Here is a 24,634-nt window from a genome sequence, read left to right on the forward strand (position 1 = left end):
CAAGTTATCACCATAGCAAATAGCAGATGTGGAATAGAACATCAATTACTCATTCCTGGTTGCATAACCGGTCAGACAAAACTTATCTGTGCATGAAATTAGAAGTCTGTGGACATATAGGTGAACAGGACAAAATGGCTTCTCTAACAATTCCCCTCTTTTGATTAATTATGTTCTATCTTAACTGTCCCTTCCTATAGGGTAGACCGCAGAGGCTTGTCCTACTTCACAATACACAAGGCTTTCCCTACGCGCATCATGGGGTCCTGCCATTCAAACGTGCTCTGTGGGATCGGCCTGCGTTTCCCTATTCCCATCCTATCTACTGATCCTAGAGGGGAATATATATTCATGGCTATATGTAGTATAATATTGTATATATGTATTTCCAGTTTATTCACTATATAAATGTGATATATATATGTTTGTGTAATCCGTGTAGTGTGTTTATATATCACACACTTTATGGTGTTTTACACAGTATTAAAGTTCTCTTTCTGCTGATGTTCTTGCATCTCGTGGTCAATCGATTCCACAGGACTTCCACAGTAGGCACAGTCTGTCAAGTCCACTAGGGTCTCCCTGTTGCATATCATGCATCTGCATCTCTTTGTGGTTGTTATGGTCATCATTACTTGAGTTTGGAGGGATTCAGTATCAATAGCTTTTCCCTTTTTGAGTTCGTCTTTTCCTGAAAAAAACAGTTACAATTAGCTCCTAGAATTTTCTTCACAAGCATTACAAACAATTTTACCAATACTGCAATTACTAGTATTATAAATGCTCCTTGAATGATATAGTGTATTAGCCCTGTGATCCATCCGCCCACACCTTTGAATAAATTCAGTGAGTTTAACCAGGAGAGCCATGAGGGAAAAGGTAGTTCACTCAAGGCTTTGGCCTGCTTAAATCCCTTTTTCAGTCTTTCTGCTTGGTTTATGTCATGTGTAACCTGCATCAGTCCTTCAGGGTTTATGAAGTGACAACATGAAGGTCCCACCACCTGACAGAAGCCTCCACTAGAAGCAGTTGTGGCGCCCCTGAGGCTTCCGTCGCCACAGGTCATTGCACCCCATCCAGCGGTGTGATGCCCCATTCTGGGAGAGGAAGAGAGTGAACTCCGGTCCCCTGGTAAATCCACACTACACCCATTGTTAGGTACATACTGGGACCAGGGAAAGTGGCAGGCAACCCTCCCATGCTGCATGCTGAGAGGGGCCGTAAGACCCATCCCTGCTCCCATAGGGTGGTAGCTTAGCAACTGGGGAGGTGGGAGGAGCCATCTGAGAGCAGACACAGAGAGGAAGGTCAAGTTTAGTCAGTCTACCTCAGGGAGTGAGAGAGTGAGCATGTAGTTGGAGAAGAAGAACGAGAGAAAGGAGGGAGGAGGAGGCCTGCTGGAGGCAGGCAAGGAGGAGAAAAGAAAGAAAGAAAGAAGGAAAGAAAGCTCCAAGTCAGACAGGAGCAGAGAACCAGAAGGAGACGCTTCCTGGTGAAGACCCTGGGACCCAGAGGTCCAGGTGACACCACGTAGAGGACAGAAGGAGTCGCAGGGCCACGGGTAGTCCTAGAGGTACCACGAGCAGTCCTTGAGGTACCACGGAGAGGGCCTAGAGGCGCCACGGGTAGTTGTAGGCTGCGGTGGCCTGTTCCACAATAACATCGGTGGAGGGATCAAGCTGCGACAGGGGACGGTCCCTAGAGACTGGAGGAGTGCAAAATCATCTCCAAACAGTAAAAACCGAGGCCCAGGGACGTTGTAAGCTCCCAGGGCCAGAACCCATAGCAGACTTCCAGAAAAGGGGTAATCAGCCGACAGGTGACCCCCCCAGCCCGGAGGCTGTAGTGGAGGCCAAGCCAGGTTTATCCTAACAAAGGCAAGGCTAAGGAAGACAGCAGAAGAAAGAGACACAAAAGGCCCTGTCACACACAGAGATAAATCTGCGGCAGATCTGTGGTTGCAGTGAAATTGTGGACAATCAGTGCCAGGTTTGTGGCTGTGTACAAATGGAACAATATGTCCATTATTTCACTGTAACCACAGATCTGCCGCAGATTTATCTCTGTGTGTGACGGGGCCTTAAGAGAAGGGCACCGGCTTTCACTCTCAGAATCACCCAGAAACGGCGGAGGTCCCTGACAGTGGTCCCAGCAGTCCAAAGGGGTCCTACAGAGCTCTGACAAGAACTGTGAGTAAAGAACTTGAACTGCACCCTTGGAGTTGCCTCTGTTATTTCATCTGCATAGACACTCACAAGCACCAACTGTGTCCCGGGCATTGCTCTACCTGTGGGGAGCAGTACCACCATTGCTGCCATAACATCATCCCGGTGGCCTCACACAGCAGCGGCGGCTTAATAGCCGCATACCACAGGTGGCGTCACGAACACAACCATTAACAAGCAAGTCACATATTTTACTGACACCCACCAGGGCCACGGAGCCGGGCCCAGCGACCACTGACTACCACCGGACTAGTCCGGCCCGGCACCGGGTGTCCCATAGCCCTGGGGTGGGCGAGTCAACTTTGGTGTCACGAACAGGATTTCGTGCCCGGTCACACCGGGTACTGTGCGCCTGAAGAATCGTGAAACAGACTGTGTATTACAGTGAGAAACCGCCGCCATTAGCGCTGCTGAGAGCGGGAAGAAGGGGGGCGTGTCAGAAGAAAGGGCGCGAAGAGAAGCCCCGCCCCCTTGTCCAAGAAAAGAGCGCGAAGCAGTGTCCGCGATAGAGAGCGGAGGAAGAAAAGATGGCGCGTGAAGAAGCTGAGATGATGGACGCCGAGCAACGAGCGGCCAGAGGAGGAGTGGCCGAGCCGGGACACGCACCTCAGAACCGGATGGTGTCCTGCGTCCTGGAGAGCGGAGAAGGTCCAGCAGCCGCTGCAGAGCCGGGTAAAGAGAGTGTCACCCCCAACTGGCGGAGCCCGGATTGCCAGGTGGGGTTCCTGCCCAGTCCTCCTGCAGGCGCGCGTGCCACCACCGCAGCTCCGATACCAGCACCCTGCAGCAGGCCAGCGACCACCAGAACACTGGAGATGCTACTGAGGGGTGAGTCATTTAATGCCCCTGCCGGCGCGAGAGCCCCAACCCCCGCTGCCATTCCCGCGGTCCCTGGAGGGACGCCCGGCGCGGCGACGCCGATCCGGGCCGCAGCCACGCCAGGTGCGTCCCGCCAAGATTTTGCCGCCGGAGCGCCGCCCATCCACACCGCAGCAGCGACGCCAAGCCTGGCCCGTCCAGCTCAGGCCCCAACAGCGATACCCCGCTTGGACAAGCAAGATCCCGCCGCAGCGGCGACGTTAATCCACGCCGCAGATGCGGCCCGCCAAGCCCAGGCCGCAGCCATGCCAGGTGCGGCCCGTCAAGAATCGGTCACAGTAGCGACTCCAATACAGACCGCCGCCATGCCAGGCGCGGCCCGCCAAAACCAACAGACGCAGACTGTGCTGACCGCTGTCTACCTGCTGCCAGGTGGGGAGCCGGAGAAGAATCTCTACATGTAAAGAAGTAAGAAGCAGCTGAACTGTATATAGCCCCTGTCTGCCCCTCATTCTTTTTGAAGATGTCCCTTGTGTTCTACCCCAATGTTCTTTTCGAAGATGACACCCTTTCCTGCTGTACTGCCCCTCATGCTTTTTGAAGACGTCACCCCCCATGTTTATGTGTTACCGGGCCACTGAACTGGAATGTGGGCCCCGGTGAATGTGTATGTGTCTTATGTAACCAGGCCATTGGACTTAATGGCTGGTTGATGTTGTCCCATTGTTGTTTGAAAAGGAAACGAACTGCCAGGCTACTGGACTTGTTGTAGCCGAAAATGTATATAGTTGCACCCGTTGTGCCCCCTACCAGAATTATGGGGGAAGTGCCCAAACTGTGCAATGAACTGAAAGTGCACACATAGTTTCTTTATAAGAAGTTGCAACGTTAAAGAATTTATGCCTCCGGGGGGGCGTGGCCTGCACGCTGATGGCGACGGCTGCTTGAAGGAGAGCTCTGTGCTGAAGCAGGATAAACCGGCTCTTATCAGCTCACAGATAACAGGATTACCAGCTACAGGAGGTGTGATTAACCCCAGCCCCCAGCTATGCCTAAGGGGAGACCTAAAAAGACTGGCACTCCAGCCAAACTGACAGACTTCTACCCCCTGGATAGGGATCTCTGCTCACCAAGCAAGATGGCTTCACACTCAGCTTCTTCCCACTCCTCACAGGGAGGAACAGGCTGTTTAAGAGGCTGCACAGCCATTCCTTTGACAGAGGAAACAATGCAAGCTCTGCTGAAAACGCTGAGGGCTTCCTTGCAGGCTGATCTCAGAGAAATAGTAAGAGAGCTGAAGGAAGAGATCAGGTCTCTAGGGGTTCGCACAGAGCATGTAGAAACTAAGATGGCTGAGTTTGCAACATCACATAACAATCTGATAGATGCTAACACAGCTTTGGAAAAGGAGGTGGAGGCACTAAAGCTTAAAATCAGTGATATAGAGGACAGATCCCGAAGAAATAACCTAAAAATCAGAGGGATTCCCTCATCAGTAGCAGAAAAAGACCTCCAGGAATACTTCCACAAGTTTCTGCAGCTTATACTCCCTGGATGGGACACCAGAGACCTGATAGTGGACAGGATTCATAGAGTCCCTAAAGCCAAAGGCATAGATCCAGCTCTGCCTAAAGATGTCCTGGCTAGACTTCATTTCTATAAAACAAAAGAAGCTGTGCTGCACACACTGAGGGGAAATCCAGCCCTGCCAGACACTTTCATGGGACTAAAAATCTTCCCAGATCTTTCTGCTGCAACTCTTAATAAAAGAAGAGAATTTGCCCACCTTTCTAAACTCCTTAGAGATCAAGACATCAAGTACAAGTGGGGTTTTCCGGTGAAGATGATAATTTTCAAAGATGGAGGCACTCACATATGTCATACTCCTTCTCAGCTGGGCAAATTGCTGGATGACTGGGGAATAGCCCACCCACCAAACCCTGGTGGGCAGGAGTATCATAGAGGCCCTCCAGACAGGATTAACCCTGAATGGTCAGTAGCTTAGCTGGGACTCCTTCCTGCTTATGGCACCTGCTGTCCCTGCTCCCGTGACACGGGATGTCACGTAGCCCCCCTGATGTTCTCGCCTATGGCGAGCGGTTATACACCGGGCACCCTATTCGGGGCAAACCGGTGTTGTTGGAATTTTTTTGTTTTTGTTCCTCTTCTCACAAATGTTCCTTAATTTTTTCTGGAAATTTCTCTCAATTCCTTGCTGGTCTAGCCCCTCTCATCCCTGATGGCGTTCCTGGGAATTCAACCCCCCCTGTGGCTCCAATATGAGAATTAAGATATTGTCTATTAATGTGAACGGGCTCAACTCCCCAGCAAAAAGGTCAATGATGTGGAGAGAGGTCAAGGCATCTAACTGTGATATAGCGTGCATTCAGGAGACCCACCTTCTTTCCACAGATAATAAACGGCTACTTCATCCAAGCTTCCAACACACCTTTTTTGCTAATGACTCAAAAAAAAGAGGAGGAGTGGCCATTTTAATAAAGAACTCAGTGGCCTTTAAATTGATAAATGTCAGTTATGGAGCGGATGGAAGATATATTATTTTGTCTTGTTATATCAACAGCGTCCCTTATACCTTGGCAACGGTCTACTCCCCAAATTCATCACAATTGAACTTTGCTAGGAAATTTTTCCAAGCATTCAAAGATACTGCCACAGGGGCGGAAATCATCTGTGGAGACTTTAATATACCTGTAATACGCTCCATGGATTGCTCCAACACCAGCATCCCACATGCTAAGGAACTTAAGCATCTCATCAATGAATTCCATTTTCATGACATCTGGAGATATTTGCACGCATCAGAAAGAGACTATACGTTCTTCTCTTCCAGGCACCGCTCATACAGTAGAATTGATTTTTTTTTGGTCGACAGCAAATCTATAAGTAATTGTGTGGCAGCTGATATTGGTTTAATTACTTGGACAGATCATGCGCCGATCTCTTTGTCTGTTCAGGGTAGCTTTAATGTTCAAAATTCCCCTAGGTGGAGACTGAATACCAGCTTGCTTGGTAGGCAGAAGGTACATGATGAAGTAGAGTCAGTGTTAACAGAATATTTTAAACTTAATAATAATGGGGAAATTTCTGACGAGACCCTGTGGGCTGCTCATAAAGCCGTAGTCAGAGGGCAGCTCATAAAAATAGCCTCCATCCAAAAACGGAAAAAAAACGCAGATATTAAATATATATTAACCCGTATTCATCACCTTGAATCCCTGAATAAAGCCAAAGCATCCCCTAACTTGACTAAAGAAATTGTAACCCATAGATTCCAACTAAGATCCCTACTCCTGCAAAAATACGAACATAATCTTAAAAAAAATAGATCGACATTTTATGCTATGGGGGATAGAGCGGGGTCCTTATTGGCAAGAAGGACGAAAAAACGTGAGATCCAATCTAAAATAGAATTCCTGAGGGACCCGAACGGAACAATCACTAGACATCCCATTGAAATAGCAGAAGCATTTGCGAAATACTATGAGGCCCTGTATAATCTAAAATATGATTCCAATACGTCACAGCCGACTCAAGTGGATATACAGGGTTTCCTAGACACCCTGGATCTTCCCCGGGTCTCAGATGAGCAATTAGAGGAACTTAATCTTCCCTTTACTACACATGAAATCCTAGGTGCCATCAAAATGACTAAGTCTAACTCTGCCCCGGGCCCCGATGGGCTGCCATACGAATATTACAAACAATTTACATCCACTCTGTCCCCCTTTATGTCAAAAACCTTCAATTTTTGGCAAAATAAAGGGTCAATTTCTCCAGACAACTTAGAAGCGATAATTATCACGCTACCAAAGCCAGGGAAACCTGCAGACACCCCGGGTAATTTTAGGCCCATCTCACTCCTAAATTGTGATGTTAAAATTTATGCCAAACTAGTGGCAGATAGACTTCATAAAGTGATCCCGACCTTAGTGGCTCCAGATCAAGTTGGGTTTGTGACAGGGAGGCAATCTAAGGATGGCACCAGACGGATGCTTGACTTGATTGGACTGGTGGAGATATCGGGTGAACCCAGTGCATTCCTGTCTCTTGATGCTGAAAAAGCCTTTGACAGGGTGCACTGGGGATACCTGGAGAGAGTTCTAACAAAATTCGGGTTCTTGGGGAACATCAAGTCATCCATTCTAGCCCTCTACTCTTACCCAAATGCGTCAGTGTTGGCATCGGGGTTTCTGTCATCTAAATTTCAAATAAGTAATGGCACCCGCCAGGGGTGTCCATTGTCTCCCGCTATTTTTGCTTTAGTGGTAGAACCTCTGGCGGAAGCTATACGAAAAAACATAGCCATTTCTGGTATAAGAGTTGGGGAATTTGAACATAAACTTGGTTTATACGCAGACGATGTGATAATTTCCTGTTCTAACCTTGCAGTGTCGATTCCAGCAGTGGTGAACACATTATCAAACTTTTCTAAAGTGTCGTATTATAAGCTTAATGCGGCAAAGTCTTTGATACTGCCGTTTAATGTACCGGCGGAGGCCAGGAGTGCGCTGGAGGGGGCCTTTCAATTCAAATGGTGCGACAGGGGGATACCTTATTTGGGTATTAAGCTGACACCATCGCAGATGTTAATTAAAGAAAATTTGGAACCTCTGATCCAAAATTTAGAAAAGGAATTGGGAAGATATGAAAAAATATCATTGTCCTGGATGGCCAGGATACAGTCCTTTAAAATGGTTTTCTTACCCAAAATATTGTATGTGCTCAGGTGCCTTCCCATCAAAATTTCTCACAAAACCCTGATGAAACTTCAATCGTTGACTAACAAATTTGTCTGGGGTAATAAAAGGGCTAGGGTCGCAGGTAAAGTGTTATACCCCCCATATGACTTAGGGGGATTGGGCACCCCAAACATAACGGCATATTATAAAGCCTTACTAATTGAATCACTAAAGGAATGGTGGCGTCCAGGTAATTCACATAGATGGGCTCAGATTGAAAATTTCCTGTCCCGCCAGGGCTCGGTCAGAAGAATGATGGAAGCAGAATATTTGAGCCGTTCACGGTTCTCCCCGTGTGTTCCCACCATGTCAGCCTCCCTGGAGGTCTGGCGAAATGACTTGATTCATAAGATTCAGATTCCTCTTTCAGAGATTTCCCTCAAGTCGTTGGAATCTCAAATCCCCTTTTTGAATCTGGCCAGGTGGGAGGGATCGGGCATTACAGTGCTGGCGGATCTATACTCTGATTTGGGTGTTAACCCCTTTAATGAAATAGTACGGGAACACCCCTCTTTAAAGGGCTGTTTCTATCAACACATCCAAATTAGTCATTTTCTGGCCTCTAAATTTCCTCCAAAGTCAAAGCCTCTGTTACCTACAACAAAAGCTTTGGTATTTAAAAAGATAATTAAATCCAAAGGTATCTCCTCGACATACAAATGGCTCAATAACCCCCCCGAAGAGCAAAAATCTCCTTATATGAATAAATGGGACGTGGAGTTGAGTGTCTCTACCTCACCTTCAAACTGGCACTCGGCATCAGCAAATATCCAAAAATATTCCAAGTGTATAAATCATCTGGAGCAACTGAAAAAAGTACACCTGCGATGGTATCGGTCCCCAGCCAACTTAGCACAGTTCCTCCCAAATTATTCGCCACATTGTTGGAAGGGCTGCCTCCAAAGGGGTACTCTTGGTCACTGCTGGTGGGCGTGTCCCAAGGTTTTCTCGTTCTGGTTGGAGGTGTTTGGCCTGATGGGTGAGCTGACAGGCAATCGTATTAATCCGAATCCGGCTCTGGCAGTGCTAAACGTGGGTATAGAGGAGTTCTCTTGGGAATCCAGGGGTTTATTAGTTCACATTCTAGTAGCTGTCAGATATTGCATAAGTTTGCACTGGAAATCCCCAAAGACGCCTACATTAGTTGAACTATATAACCGAATTAATCTCCAATGCCAATACGAGTTCTGTCTGGCTCACTCCATCCGCGCCAAAAACAAAATACTTCAGATTTGGGACACGTGGTTAAACTCTGTATATGCATCCCCTGTCAGGCATCTGTTTCCAGGGCAAACTGTTGATAATTAAAAAAAAAACGGGTCAAATAGGCTCAAAGTGTGTGTTACGCAGGGAGTTCACCCATATCACATGTCAATAGTCAAGGTGTTTAAATCTCTGTTGTTGTTTCTGCTCGGGCTGCCCCAAAAACGCCATCCAATTCCCTCCCTCCCCCCTCCCCCTCCCTGGTTGCCTCCTTGCAACCATCCATGGTTCTCCCCCTCTCCCCCACCTCTCTCTCCCCTCCCTTTTCTTATCTTCCTTTCTTACTCTCTGGTTCTGGTTGTTTGGATCCCTCATTTTGAGGATTAAAGAGTAAACTGGTAGGTTGACTCTATACGTATTGGGTATTGATTAACCTAAAAAAGTTGCAACTTGCATCAGACATGATTGGTGGTGGTGTGACAGGAAATGTGAATCATAATCAAAGGTGACACTACCACATGTTACAGCGTTGTTTTCTTTGTGTATTATTGCCAATGATACCTGAATTTCTCCTTTTTTTTTGTAATGTAACTTCCTACAATAAAAATTGATTGGATTAAAAAAAAAAAAAGAATTTATGCCTCCCATAAAGGGAAGAAATGTTTTATTGCTTTATGTTTTGCATACAAAAATGTTTTGCAGTTCTTCCACATGTTTTTGTTGTTTTTCAGCCCGAGGACGTGCTGGTATTTGCTGTGGGGGAGTGTGGCGCCCCTGAGGCTTCCGTCGCCACAGGTCATTGCACCCCATCCAGCGGTGTGATGCCCCATTCTGGGAGAGGAAGAGAGTGAACTCCGGTCCCCTGGTAAATCCACACTACACCCATTGTTAGGTACATACTGGGACCAGGGAAAGTGGCAGGCAACCCTCCCATGCTGCATGCTGAGAGGGGCCGTAAGACCCATCCCTGCTCCCATAGGGTGGTAGCTTAGCAACTGGGGAGGTGGGAGGAGCCATCTGAGAGCAGACACAGAGAGGAAGGTCAAGTTTAGTCAGTCTACCTCAGGGAGTGAGAGAGTGAGCATGTAGTTGGAGAAGAAGAACGAGAGAAAGGAGGGAGGAGGAGGCCTGCTGGAGGCAGGCAAGGAGGAGAAAAGAAAGAAAGAAAGAAGGAAAGAAAGCTCCAAGTCAGACAGGAGCAGAGAACCAGAAGGAGACGCTTCCTGGTGAAGACCCTGGGACCCAGAGGTCCAGGTGACACCACGTAGAGGACAGAAGGAGTCGCAGGGCCACGGGTAGTCCTAGAGGTACCACGAGCAGTCCTTGGGGTACCACGGAGAGGGCCTAGAGGCGCCACGGGTAGTTGTAGGCTGCGGTGGCCTGTTCCACAATAACATCGGTGGAGGGATCAAGCTGCGACAGGGGACGGTCCCTAGAGACTGGAGGAGTGCAAAATCATCTCCAAACAGTAAAAACCGAGGCCCAGGGATGTTGTAAGCTCCCAGGGCCAGAACCCATAGCAGACTTCCAGAAAAGGGGTAATCAGCCGACAGGTGACCCCCCAGCCCGGAGGCTGTAGTGGAGGCCAAGCCAGGTTTATCCTAACAAAGGCAAGGCTAAGGAAGACAGCAGAAGAAAGAGACACTAAGAGAAGGGCACCGGCTTTCACTCTCAGAATCACCCAGAAACGGCGGAGGTCCCTGACAGTGGTCCCAGCAGTCCAAAGGGGTCCTACAGAGCTCTGACAAGAACTGTGAGTAAAGAACTTGAACTGCACCCTTGGAGTTGCCTCTGTTATTTCATCTGCATAGACACTCACAAGCACCAACTGTGTCCCGGGCATTGCTCCACCTGTGGGGAGCAGTACCACCATTGCTGCCATAACATCATCCCGGTGGCCTCACACAGCAGCGGCGGCTTAATAGCCGCATACCACAGGTGGCGTCACGAACACAACCATTAACAAGCAAGTCACATATTTTACTGACACCCACCAGGGCCACGGAGCCGGGCCCAGCCACCACTGACTACCACCGGACTAGTCCGGCCCGGCACCGGGTGTCCCATAGCCCTGGGGTGGGCGAGTCACAGTGAGATAATCAAGTACCATCGAATGTTGATTGGTAATGATGATGAGCTGTTTTGTGTACTGGTGTACCAAACAAATGCTTCTGTGTCTGTTTACCAGATTTTGTGTCAGTATCACGGTTTGCAAGCATGTGTTGAAGAATATTTTTATATGGGAAATTATCCTCACTCCATACCCATGTTGCAGGTTCCAATCTAGCTAATATACAAGTTCCTTCTAGCCCCTTAGGGATCCATCTGTAAGCCCTTTCCCCACAAGCAATGTAAATACCTTTTGGAAGTTCAAACTGATATTCACTTAGTAATGCCATTACTACTGATACAAATCGCAAGTCTCATCATACAAACACCAAGAATCTTCTAAGTCAGTGGTAACTATTCTATAAAACTGAAAGGGCACACAGTATGGTTCTTTATCAATGGCTATTGACATTTCTGCTGCTCCATCACCCAATTGCCCTTCTTCAACTTCTTCACTCATATATATTGCACTGCGATTTGCACAAGTATCAGTGTCAAACAAAATATAGAAAGAGAAGCAGTACACAATACTTCCCTACTGCCATTTCCTTAGTCTCTGTGAACCCTCTTGCAGTAGGATGCTGTCACGCTCCCCGGGTCCCCTGCGCTGCCCTCCAGCTCACCTGTCACGCTCCCCTGCCTCGCTTCCCGGTTCCTTGGTCCGGTCACCGCCGCTCCCCGCTCTCCAGCATCCATTGCCGGCGCGTCCCCGGCGTCCTGGTCCCCGCTCCCGGCGCCCGTCGGCTTCTCAGCCCCAGCCCGGCCCTGCTGCTTCCTCCTCACAGCTTCCTGCTCTGGCTTCTGGCACTCGGGCCGCGCGCATGCGCATTAGGGCGCGCGCGCGGTCATTGACCCTTTCTTAAAGGGCCAGCGTCCATTAACAGGAAATGATGCAAACAGGTACAGGGTATAAAGGGGTTTGATGTCCAAGGGGGCGGGGCCTGATCTTCGTGTTTCTTAAGCTAGGAGTCAGGTCTCCTGGTGTCTCTATGATATACTCACCTATCTCTCTTGTAGAGCCGTGCCTGCCTCGCCATCCGGTCCTGCCGAATCCCGAACCCCCGAACGCTGTCCATCTGCCATCCTGACAGTCCGTACCATCTCGGATCCCTGCGGTGACCCGTCATCTCGCTCCAAAGGTTCCGGACCCCGCCTGACATCTTCTCGGCTTCCGAACCTGAGCTGCGTCACCCGGACTACCATCAGTGACTCCGTGGTCCCAGGGACTTCTCCGTTATACTCGTATGCACGGACTGTTCTGCTGCCTATAGTGCTCCAGCTACCGGACCCCTTACCACCATCTAGGAGTTCGGCCCAGTGGATCCACCTCCTGGGTCTACCCGTCCACCTGGCCCTGACAGATGCATGGACTTTTACTGAGGTTGGTGTACTAAGTTGGACTTGGTGTAGATCCAAGTTTCCCCCCACACGCCTCCAGACCGTCACCCAGTCCCCCAAACTTCAGAGAATGTGTGCCAGATTGGAAGGATCTGGAATGAAACTGAAACCAACTGTTTATTACATGGTATTACATGTTTAATCAATCATTTATATATCAAAAATTGCACGTCTTATTACTGTATCCTACTGGATCTGTGAACAAAAATTGCACTTTGCACCTTTTATCTTTTATAAATATTTTTATATATACAATTTCTATCATGTGCTTTTCTAGCAATAACATATCATTTTCTGCACTGGATTGCCTCTGACCAAATCTGGAAAGAAATCTACAGAACACGCACAAACTTGCATAACACCTGCTCATGGTATATCGCTATAATTTATCTGCGGTCTCTGAAATGGGAAGAGCCAATGCAGGGTATATTTCTATGAACTATACAGTTTTCCTTCTTACATTATTTTGGGCATGTGTCTTACAAGTCTGGGTAAATCTGGACTAAATTCTGGTGTCACCCATACCTTGTCTCTTAAGACACACACTAATATCTGTTTTTCACAGAGAATTCCTTATTAATCTATTGGTTACCTGGACCATCAATAAGAAGAGAGCTTATGGCAGAGAAATATTACCGCCCTGTATCCACAGACCTCAGTCAGCTGGGCTTCCTGCGTCTCTAACTCCACTCCTCATTAAATTTCTTGTACCTGTAGGGATTTAAGAACACAAGGAGTGGCAGATGTCACGGACGTGACAGGAGCCACCAAGGTGGTCTGTACAGGGAAAGATGGAAAACTCTCAACTCTAGGCCCGGTTATTGTTTCTTTGTTAACTACACCTGTGCAAGCATCTCTTTTTTGCTCCATCACTGTCAGCTCAGGTCTAGACTTTATCTTCATTGTACCTGGCTTATTTAATAACAGGAGAGCAACAACAGGAGAACCTTCATCCGGGCTCGTACGTATTCTACAGTTTTTCATTTCAGTTGACATTCAGTAAAGATCTATCGCTTATATTTTTAACCATCTTACTCAGTTCTGCTTTTCCCATTCAGAGAGGGCCTCATCATCACTGCCTTCTGTACCAATATAGGTAAGAAGGGAGTGGTTTAAATTTTAATTATCTCGTGCTATGTAAACCGTAACATTTCCAGTGCAGAAGCGACCAATCATCTGTAAGAACAAAACTAAAAATATGTCATCATATCATTCTTATAACATTATCTCCGTCCAGTTAATAGTCTTCAGCATTTATACTTTATATGGTCAAAAATACTGAACAAAACAACTATATTTTCATATTCTAGTTAACAGACATGTTTCATAGTGACTATTACAAGGGAAGCGCTACTATACTACTAGAGTATATAATAGATAACCTCCTTTCCCACCGTTTGTATATTTATCCACTCAAAACTTTTTGCTGGACAAATATACAATATACAAACAATTATCTCTAAACTTCATTTATCATCTGTGTCGAATAACAAAGTAGCTGGATTGAATATTATGGGTAGAGCTACATTACACCTTGCTAGTCAGTTCATTAATAAATATTTTGTCAGTACTTGAAGTAATAATTACTACACTGAGTATAGTGCCTGTATTTCTAAAATATATTACCAAATTAACATTAACATACTTTCTTTGCACAGGCAACCACCACTCGAATATATATATATCCCACTAGATGGTGTTTTTCCCTAACTTATATCAAAACAAATAAAATGAGAGATCTTCCAGTGCCGATGCAGAAGGAATTATGAATCCACAGAGAATGTCACTCTTCAGTATCTCAAACCCATCTTTTGCTTTTGGAGTCTGCTGATAGGGTTTTGTTCCTGTTACATGCTGCCAGCACATGAAATAGTTGGCTGCATTTTCTCTGACGCTGAAGGAATGACATTCCCCAACTCACAACTCACCAATCGTTTCAATTCTGTGTAACCTTATAATTCCTTCTTTTAGATAATTTTCTACCTGTTTTGTGATGGCTTCCATTCTGCTTTCTGCTCATGGGATATTGTCTTATACATAAACATAAAGATACCTTCTACTTTCGATGATGGTTCACATCCAGCTTGCTTTCATCTATTTGAATCAAAGACATCATTACAACAAGCATAGATTCCGGCATTGGTCCTGTAACAGTGATTCCAATTTTTTTATAATGAACTGTTCCGGCATTTCTTGTTTCTTAATTACTGTACGGCTTGCTCCCATATCTATTATACTATCTATATTTTTGCTAGTGGGAAGGGTTACCTGTGCAGTGGCTGAGGGGCAATCGACAGGTTTGACCCTAATTATTTGCTTTCCTTGGGGGCTGCCTATTTCCTAGTCCCAGTCTGTTGTTTTTATGATTGCAACCTGGGTCTGTTCTATCAAGTACTCCCTTTTTCTGAACCTCCCCTTGTTGCCCTCTTTTCCTTATCCTGCGACAGTCTCGTTTATAGTGCCCCCTTTTTCCACATCCAAAACACAATCCCTTTTCTTTACACTCATCAAAGTCTGGCACCTTATCCATTCTACGCTCAGTCTGTAATCCTTCCACTGATTTTTTTACCGCATTATCAAATGCTCTTGAGTGTATGTTCACCATTACAGGGGTTGGTTTCTGAGCTTTCTTTTGTCTCTTTTTCATCATCTGATCCTCTATAGCTCTTATCATGTGTAGTGATTGTTCAAGAGGTACATATGAATATTCTACACATGTTTTTACTACTTCTTTTCTAAGATCCCCCCTTAACCCCTCCTTAAACATACCCTTAAAGAGCATTATTTCTTTAAAGTCCTTTAAGTCATAACCATTATCTGTAAAAAGGGAAACACATCGAGTATAATATTTGTCTACATTTTCATCTTGCCCTTGAAACATCTCTGAACACAATCTATCAATAAACTCCTCCTCTAATACCTTAAGTCTATCCTCATCGTCATTTATAAGAGGATGATGGCGTTCAGAAGTCCGGATCCATGCTGCCACCTGAGCATGGTATCCGTGCCTCTGAATCCATTGGTAATTCTCTTGGCCGAACTGCTGCCACCGGCAAAAATCTAAACAACCTGTCTTAGGCATCCCCGCCTTTTTCAGTATCTTTGCACTGTCTTTAACTGCTTTCTCTCCATTTTCCATTCTCACCAAGTCAATCATTTTGAAGCTTTGATCAATTCTGTTTGACTTAGTAGAATGTCTGGTAAGACTGGTTCCCATAGTGTTTTAGTTCAAGGGTAGCGATCCCCCGTATTACCGTATCACACTATCTGCTGAACTGCCCAAAAGGATAGCGATCCCTAGCTAGCAGTTCAAGCTGTTGACTATGTCAGCTAGCTACTAATTCCCTTACGTTTGAATTCAGTATTTGCCTGCTAGCAGCCAACGGTGAACCCCTATCTTTCAAGGTAATCAAACCAGCTTTTATTTCCTTTCTGTTTGAATCCTAATATACCTTTGTCTAAGCAAGTAAAGACACACAAACAAATACAACACAATTCCAATTGCAATAGCTATATATTCCTCATGCATCAGAATCATCTGATGCTGACACTTCTATTCCTGAGTCCGCCCATGGTACAGGGTGTGCGTCTCATTGTCTTCAATATTGATTCTGATCCCATACCCTGATCTTATGCTGGGGACACAAGATCCTGCTCGTTTGTGTGGTCTTGGTCTGCCACAGGCAGCACAATATTCACGCCAATCAGGATTTTGTTCTCCACACACACAAGTCCATCCTTCTGGCCCCGTTACTAGGGCTGACTCCCAGAGAGTGTAATCCAGTGGATCACCTCTCATTCCCAGTCCTCAACAACTTTCTATATATCTTTTATTGCAACCTTACCTTCATACAACACAATGTTACTAAGCAAAGATAATGTTCACAAGTCATATGCAGCTTAAACCATACCTCTAAGCATCAGAGATGTAAAACAACTGTTATTAATATATACTAGACTAGATCTTCTATTTCTGCCCATCTAGAAACAAATGACATACTTCTAACTCAGTTAATACACGGCATTCCAATTCCATGAGCTCTGTACAGCGAGGGTGGGTCATAAGGTCACAACGCTGCAGTCTCTATTCTCCCCCCTCACTTTGCCCTGTAAGTCTCTGACTTTACAGGGGAAAGTGATAGAATATTACCACCTAAAAACAAAAACCCACTTCAATTACAATATATCAGATTGAAAAAGAAAGGTAATAAGAAGTAGCCAAGTATTATATTATCAGTTAATGGGTTAGTATTGTTAAATAGATAAAGTAGGAAGACAGAAGAAGAAAGGAAAAGACTTTTAGCAGCTTTACTTACAAGAACTACAACTTTGTATTCAGCATATAGGACAAGACAAACAAACAATAAACATAAAGGCTACCTGAGGATTTGCGAGTTTCCTGTTTATATCCCCCGGAAACTGACTCATGTCTTCTACCCCCTCTTGAAGAGAAAATACTCTGAGATCAAAAAGATCAACTTACCCAGGTTTGATGTTAGTATTTTCTGTTCAAGCGAGGAAGATTGCTGTGTTCAGTCCTAGACGGATTGAAAGGGGAAAGTCTTCTTGATCCCAGTCTTGGGGCTCGCTGGGTACCTCCAAATTGTTAAAGCCGGGCTCTTTTTCCTCTCAGGTAGCTGTGGTGGATCGGCCGATTCTGAGAGTAACGCTTAACACACCAAGACAAGACAGGTCCGTAGTGTATTAAATAACTCTGTTTAATAGCAAAAAATGGGAAGGTTTTATACCTTTTCAAGCTGATTACATAATACAAGACATGTGACATAGTTGCACAATTTTAGGTGGATACCAAATATAGTCATTAGGCCATGATGCTTAGGCTCCAAGGAAATACTCGAACATATCACCACATAAGGGAGTACAGTGTCTCAAGGCTATATTGGATATAGTTATCATAGCAAAAGCTTTTAAGGGATGTGAATTAATCAAACCTTGTAATACAAGCAACGTATTCCAAGAGGAGTACATACTTAAAAGGAATAACAATTCTAGGGAACCAAGTTATCACCATAGCAAATAGCAGATGTGGAATAGAACATCAATTACTCATTCCTGGTTGCATAACCGGTCAGACAAAACTTATATGTGCATGAAATTAGAAGTCTGTGGACATATAGGTGAACAGGACAAAATGGCTTCTCTAACATTTACTACTGCTTCCTTCCACTTCACTTCACTTTCCTCACTCCACTGTTTACTCCTTCACTTCCCTAACTGTTCCTCACTCAAGCTCTGCCTGAGCTAAACTCTAACACTTATCTTTCCACTTCTTCCTCCAAAAACTATCTGCCTGGTTCTTCCCGCCTCCAGGGCTGTGAACTCCTCGGTGGGCGGAGCCAACCATCTGGCCCACCCCCTGGTGTGAACATCAGCCCCTGGAGGAAGGCAACAAGGATTTTAGGTTAGCCTTGGTGTTCCTAACTGGGGTGTAGGGTGTGGTGGTGTGATGATCTGTGACCCCTGGCTTGCCCAGGGCGTCACACATGCATCCTGCGTCCCCAGCACAATCTATGAAGATATGCACAATGCTTTTTTGAACGCAGCGATTTGAGTGTCAAAAATTTGACAAAATCACTGCGTTTAAAAATGCAACATGTCAATTATTCCGTGCGCTTTGGATGCAGCTCCCACTCTGTCTATGGGAGAGGCAGCATCCCGAGCGCATGAAATCGGCATTTTTTCTGCAGAAACACTGCATCCATTATGCAGTGTTTCTGCAGCGTTTTGATTCGCACATGAGCTATCAAATCACTGCAGAATTTTCTGCAGTAACACGACGCAACGAGCGCACAAGCCCCTAGTTTTCGCGCCCCTTATTGACAACGTAAAACTAAGAGTCTGTGCATACGACATCTGTGTATGGCAAATCTACTCAGTAACACACTTGAAGAATTGCTAAACGATAAAAGAATTAAGATCTGCACTTGCTGACTAGCAAAATAAAATTTCAATTTAAAAAAATAAAAAATATGGCAGTGTTTCCTAACCTGTCCTCCGCCTGAAAAACTCAAAGGATGTGTAAAGGCCATGGCTTGTGTGACGCCCTGGGCAAGCCAGGGGTCACAGGTCATAACACCACCACACCCTACACCCCAGTTAGGAACACCAAGGCTAACCTAAAATCCTTGTTGCCTTCCTCCAGGGGCTGATGTCCACTCCAGGGGGTGGGCCAGGCGGTTGGCTCCGCCCACCGAGGAGTTCACAGCCCTGGAGGCGGGAGAACAAGGCAGTTGAAGCCAGACTAGAGTCTGAGGAGGAGTGCAAGCTAGGGGAGTGAAGTAGAAGGAAGTAGTAGTGGAGCTAAGGAGAAAAGCTGAAGTGACAGAAAAAGCGAGAGTAGTAAAGCCTGAAGTTGTTCCGGGTGTGTGCCCCTGACAGTGACAGCAAGGTCAGCAGACGGCGGTGAAAGTCCGCAGGGGTGACTGCTTGGAGGTTGCTGGAAGGACCGCGGACGGGTGGTGGCCCGGCGGTCTGGAGCGGTATACGAAGAACAGTCAGCACCAGGGCAGGGGCCTTTCGGATCCCGGCAAGGCTAGGAGTCGCCATAATTTGCCAAATCCGTCAGTGAAGGGGACGTCTGTCTCCTAACAACCAAGTCCCGATTGAAGGCAACAGTCCAACCGTAACGGAGAGACACCGCCACCGCCAGGGCACCAGTTTCTCAGGGCCAGCGCCTGCGGGCAAAGTAGGGCTCCTCCGGCCCATATCCAAGCCGGGGAGCGGGTTACCGGTGGGAACCCATCGCAACCATCATCATCTTAAGTGCAGGAAAAAGGGACCGTCACCTACTGGGGAAAGCAAGTGCAGCCGTCCGTGGGAACCGTCTTTCCAGCCGTGTGTTTTACCGAGAACTGTGTCATCGTCTCAGGCTGAGTGAGTACCACAGTGCCGCAAGGCACAGAGCTGCCCCCGCGTCCCTGCACCCCACCAAGCCCTGCATCACCCACCTCATCACTTGGCCCCGGGACAACCAACCCCCCTACCCACGGAGGGGAGGACTCACATCTAGCTGCTCCATACCACCACTCCCAGGATCCCCATACAGAGCAGCGTTGGTGTCAACAAATCACCACAACCGTGGGTGGCGTCACGGACAATAAACTATCCCAAAACACCAATTCCCCTTTCACTCACGGGCGAGGAACGCCGCTCGAGTCCCCGGGAGCCGGCCCATCGCTCGAGCCACCGAGCAGCGGCAGCAGCGGGCCGCAGCAGCCGGACCCGAGCAGTAGGGAGGGCGCGGCGTCCCCTCCTCCGCCCGCGACAACTTGGCGTCACGAACAGGATCTTACCGCTCTGCCATTGGGTAGAGGTGCGCCTTGTGACCGCCGGAGGTATCCGGCCGGAAAAATTGAGAAGTCGCCATCTTTGGCGCGAAAAGTTCCCGCTCGAGCGTCTTCTCGAGTAGTAGAGGCGCGAAGGCCAAAACCCCGCCCCGAGAGAGGAGGGGCCGAAAAGAGGCTAAGGGGGACGCGATAGCGGCTGGCTGCATGTGAACGCAGCTATAAAAGCAGGGACGCCAGGACTCTGCGGACATCTTGTTCCTGGGAGAAGCTGCCAGCAGCATGTGGATGCCGTCCCGCAACACCGTAGCCCCCGCGCCTGGAACCGCAGCGTGGGTGGAGATCCGGACCGCGCAGCTCTACCAACGGCTGCAGGTTAAGATGCAGCTCCTCATGGAGGAGTGGGAGACCGACATGGCGGACGTTATAGCAACCGTGCGGAGACGCGAGGAGGAAGCGGAGGAAGGGAGGGTGAGTGACCCACGCCCCGATGCGCTTGAAGGGCCGGTCATCGCGGCTGCGGGACCCGGTCCAAGCCCTCTCCCCCCGCTGCCTCCCTCGCCACCCGTCTCGGAAGCCGTGACCCCGCCATTAGGCCCGCTACCACCGCAACCGGTAGCGATACCCAGCATGCCCGCCCAGGCGGGCCGACCTGTAGCCGGAGCCCGTAGTCGACCGGAGGTGTTGCCCTGGAAGGCTCCGAAGACCGAACCGGAGGCGTCTTCCGAGAAAGTCCCTGAGCCGGAGCCGGTGACCCGCTCCGTGCCGAAGGCCCAACTGCGGAAAGCCCCTGTGCCCATCCCCCACACCTCGGCTGAGGTTGCGCCGGGTTGCCGATGCAAGGCAGCGTCTAAGGCCACGTCACCGCGGGACCTGTCGCCCAGAGTACCAGCAGTGGGCAATGTCAAACAGGTCTTGCGGGGCCCGACCCATGCGCCGGAGCTCGCAGCAGCGCCGTACTGGGACAGGGAGCCGGTACCGTTGGGCCTGGAGATCGGTGAGAGGGAGAGGAAGAAGGCGGAGCTGGTGGCCCGTGCAATCCGAGAAAAAGAGAGCCTCCATCAGGCAACGTTCCGTGTCCGGGGCCCGCTGTACGAAGGGCAGGTGAGGCGGTTTGATGTCCGCCGGGGCTATGGGTTTATATATGAACCGGGCCTGGAGGCCGAAGTGTTTATGGCCCGGCGGGATGTGAATGCCCACCTGCCTGAAGAGCATCCCGGCCGTAACCTGATGCCGGGTGACATCGTGCAGTATACCCGGCACTGTGGAGAGATGGGGTGGTTCGCCCTAGATGCAAAACTGAGGGGCAGCCAGGAGAGCCGAGTGAGTTCTGCACCCCCTCCATCAGATGAAGCCGGATACTCTGAGTAAACAGTTACCAGATTGTCTGACCGTGATTGAGAGAACCGGCCGTTGCCGGCACCGTTGTCCCCGTGGGGACCGTTTAAAAAAAAGTTGCATGAGGAACTGCTCATGGACAAGCCCGTGAACTTGCAGGGCAACCACAATCGTTAAGTGGCATGTAAATAAGTTGTTTTACCATTACCGTTTCCGCAGTTACCGCCTCCAGAGAGGCAGGTTGGAGGGAGGGCCCACAGCAGAGCAGGCTGGGGCCCAGCCACCACAGGAACCGGTGGCTACCCTCTGGAGGGGAAGGACAGATCCCGCTCGGGTAACTTGGTGCAGGACTGGGGTCAAGGGGTGCTGCCTGGGCTTTAGGGGCAGCATCAGGGCCAGGTTACTTGGGTGGGAGAGAGCGGAGACCGTAACCGTAAACCGTTTGCAACGTTTAAGTACTGAACCTCCCGATGTGGGATGATGTCATAAGTTGTTATGTTTACCGTTTTACCTTATATATTTTTCAGAAAATAAAACCGGTGTTGGACGGGCAGTCCGCGGACGGTCTGCATTTTGCTAAGGGGGAATGTGACGCCCTGGGCAAGCCAGGGGTCACAGGTCATAACACCACCACACCCTACACCCCAGTTAGGAACACCAAGGCTAACCTAAAATCCTTGTTGCCTTCCTCCAGGGGCTGATGTCCACACCAGGGGGTGGGCCAGGCGGTTGGCTCCGCTCACCGAGGAGTTCACAGCCCTGGAGGCGGGAGAACCAGGCAGTTGAAGCCAGACTAGAGTCTGAGGAGGAGTGCAAGCTAGGGGAGTGAAGTAGAAGGAAGTAGTAGTGGAGCTAAGGAGAAAAGCTGAAGTGACAGAAAAAGCGAGAGTAGTAAAACCTGAAGTTGTTCCGGGTGTGTGCCCCGGACAGTGACAGCAAGGTCAGCAGACGGCGGTGATAGTCCGCAGGGGTGACTGCTTGGAGGTTGCTGGAAGGACCGCGGACGGGTGGTGGCCCGGCGGTCTGGAGCGGTATACGAAGAACAGTCAGCACCAGGGCAGGGGCCTTTCGGATCCCGGCAAGGCTAGGAGTCGCCATAATTTGCCAAATCCGTCAGTGAAGGGGACGTCTGTCTCCTAACAACCAAGTCCCGATTGAAGGCAACAGTCCAACCGTAACGGAGAGACACCGCCACCGCCAGGGCACCAGTTTCTCAGGGCCAACACCTGCGGGAAAAGTAGGGCTCCTCCGGCCCATATCCAAGCCGGGGAGCGGGTTACCGGTGGGAACCCATCGCAACCATCATCATCTTAGGTGCAGGAAAAAGGGACCGTCACCGTCACCTACTGGGGAAAGCAAGTGCAGCCGTCCGTGGGAACCGTCTTTCCAGCCGTGTGTTTTACTGAGAACTGTGTCATCGTCTCAGGCTGAGTGAGTACCACGGTGCCGCAAGGCACAGAGCTGCCCCCGCGTCCCTGCACCCCACCAAGCCCTGCATCACCCACCTCATCACTGGGCCCCGGGACAACCAACCCCCCTACCCACGGAGGGGAGGACTCACATCTAGCTGCTCCATACCACCACTCCCGGGATCACCATACAGAGCAGCGGTGGTGTCAACAAATCACCACAACCGTGGGTGGCGTCACGAACAATAAACTATCCCAAAACACCAATTCCCCTTTCACTCACGGGCGAGGAACGCCGCTCGAGCCCCCGGGATCCGGCACATCGCTCGAGCCACCGAGCAGCGGCAGCAGCGGGCCGCAGCAGCCGGTCAGAGCAGAAGGGAGGGCGCGGCGTCCCCTCCTCCGCCCGCGACTCTTGCACATACCCTAACAGTTCACATACCATTTAGATATAGTAATAAAGGCGCTCGTACCCAGACTTCAGTTGGCCGAACCCGGAGATAGACAGGATTGGCCGACAGTCTGATTGTCAGGGAGATGAGGACCCAGCATGTCCAATTTTGGAGATGAGCCACCGCCAGAGAGGTCTGGTAGCGTCTGTCTCATAGAGAATACGAGCACTCACCAAAGTGAGTGCTCCTGTGTATGAGAGAGTCAGGGAGATAGCTGCCAGACGAATGATGGGACAGCTGTCTATAGTGTATGGGAGAGTCAGGGAGATAGCTGCCAGCTGAGTGATGGGACACCTGTCTATAGTGTATGGGGGCTTTAGTCAAATACTCGTTTGGCTGACGTATGGACTCAGACAGCTATATATTTAGTCTGGCACACTGACCCTATAATGATCTACTATCAAGTCTAATAAATTAAATATTGCTACATCTACACGACAACATCAACAGATCCAACCTCAAATCATGATAACATTACCAGAGCCAACATCTGTACACAACTACATCACCATAACTAACCTGAAATCACTAGTACATCACCAGAACCAACCTCAAATCACGACTATCACCAGAACCAACCTCAAATCACGACTACATCACCAGAACCACCATCTGTACACAGCTACATAATCATAACCAACCTTAAGTCACTACATGACCAGAACCAACCTCAAAAAACAATAACGTCACCAGAGCCACCATCTGTACACAGATACATCACCAGAACCAACCTCAAATCCCTACTACATCACCAGAACCAATCTGAATTCAAGATTACATCACCAGAACCAAAGCCAGCCCAACATATAATTGTCTGACATGAAACTGCAGCTCCTAGTAGGTCTTTAACAATGGTAAGGAGATTGGGGCGCCAGGGCGTCACAGGTGGTCACACATAGAATAGACCCCGCATAACACCATCCCTCACAGGGTTTCACCAAGCCAACAAAACCCTAGTCACCCCCCCCAGGGTAGGACAGGCACACCAGTGGGCGCGGACCAGGTGGAAGTACAACGCCCACCAAGGGGTCTAGAGAATCCGGGGGTGGGAAAAGAGTCAGTTTAAGTCTAAGTTTGGAGTTGAAAGGAGTAGGAGTGAGAGAGGTGAGGAGAAAGTGCAAGTGAAGTCAGAGAAAGCATCGGGGTTGGAGCCCCGGCATTCTGGCTAGGTGGCAGATGGTGGTCAGTGTCTGACAGGAGACGGGAAGATGGCTGCCGGAGATCCGAGGTAGGCCGGGACAGGGTAGGAGCCCGCCGGTACCGATACCGGAGAACCGACCCGGAAACCGTGCACAGAGGGGGTACCTGGACCCTGAAGCATAGTACGGAACCACCGACTTTGTTAATTAACCAGTTGAGGACAGGATTACATGTCCTGTCCCACCCAAAGTCCCAAAAGCAGCCCAGCAGCCCACCGAGAGTATTAGGGCATCCGCCAGGGTCCCTTTAGATCCCACGGGTCAGTCTGCGGGCAAGGCTCCCACCTGAAGTTCTGGGAGCGGACTCCCGAGTTCCATACCGAGAAGTCCAAAAGAGAACTAAAATAGTGCAGAGGAAAGTTACACAGACCATCACCCCGGGTGAGGGACCAGAATACACCCGGCCGCAGAGCTCCGG

The sequence above is a fragment of the Anomaloglossus baeobatrachus genome, chromosome 5 (genome assembly GCF_048569485.1).
Source record: "Anomaloglossus baeobatrachus isolate aAnoBae1 chromosome 5, aAnoBae1.hap1, whole genome shotgun sequence".
Lineage (NCBI taxonomy): Eukaryota > Metazoa > Chordata > Amphibia > Anura > Aromobatidae > Anomaloglossus > Anomaloglossus baeobatrachus.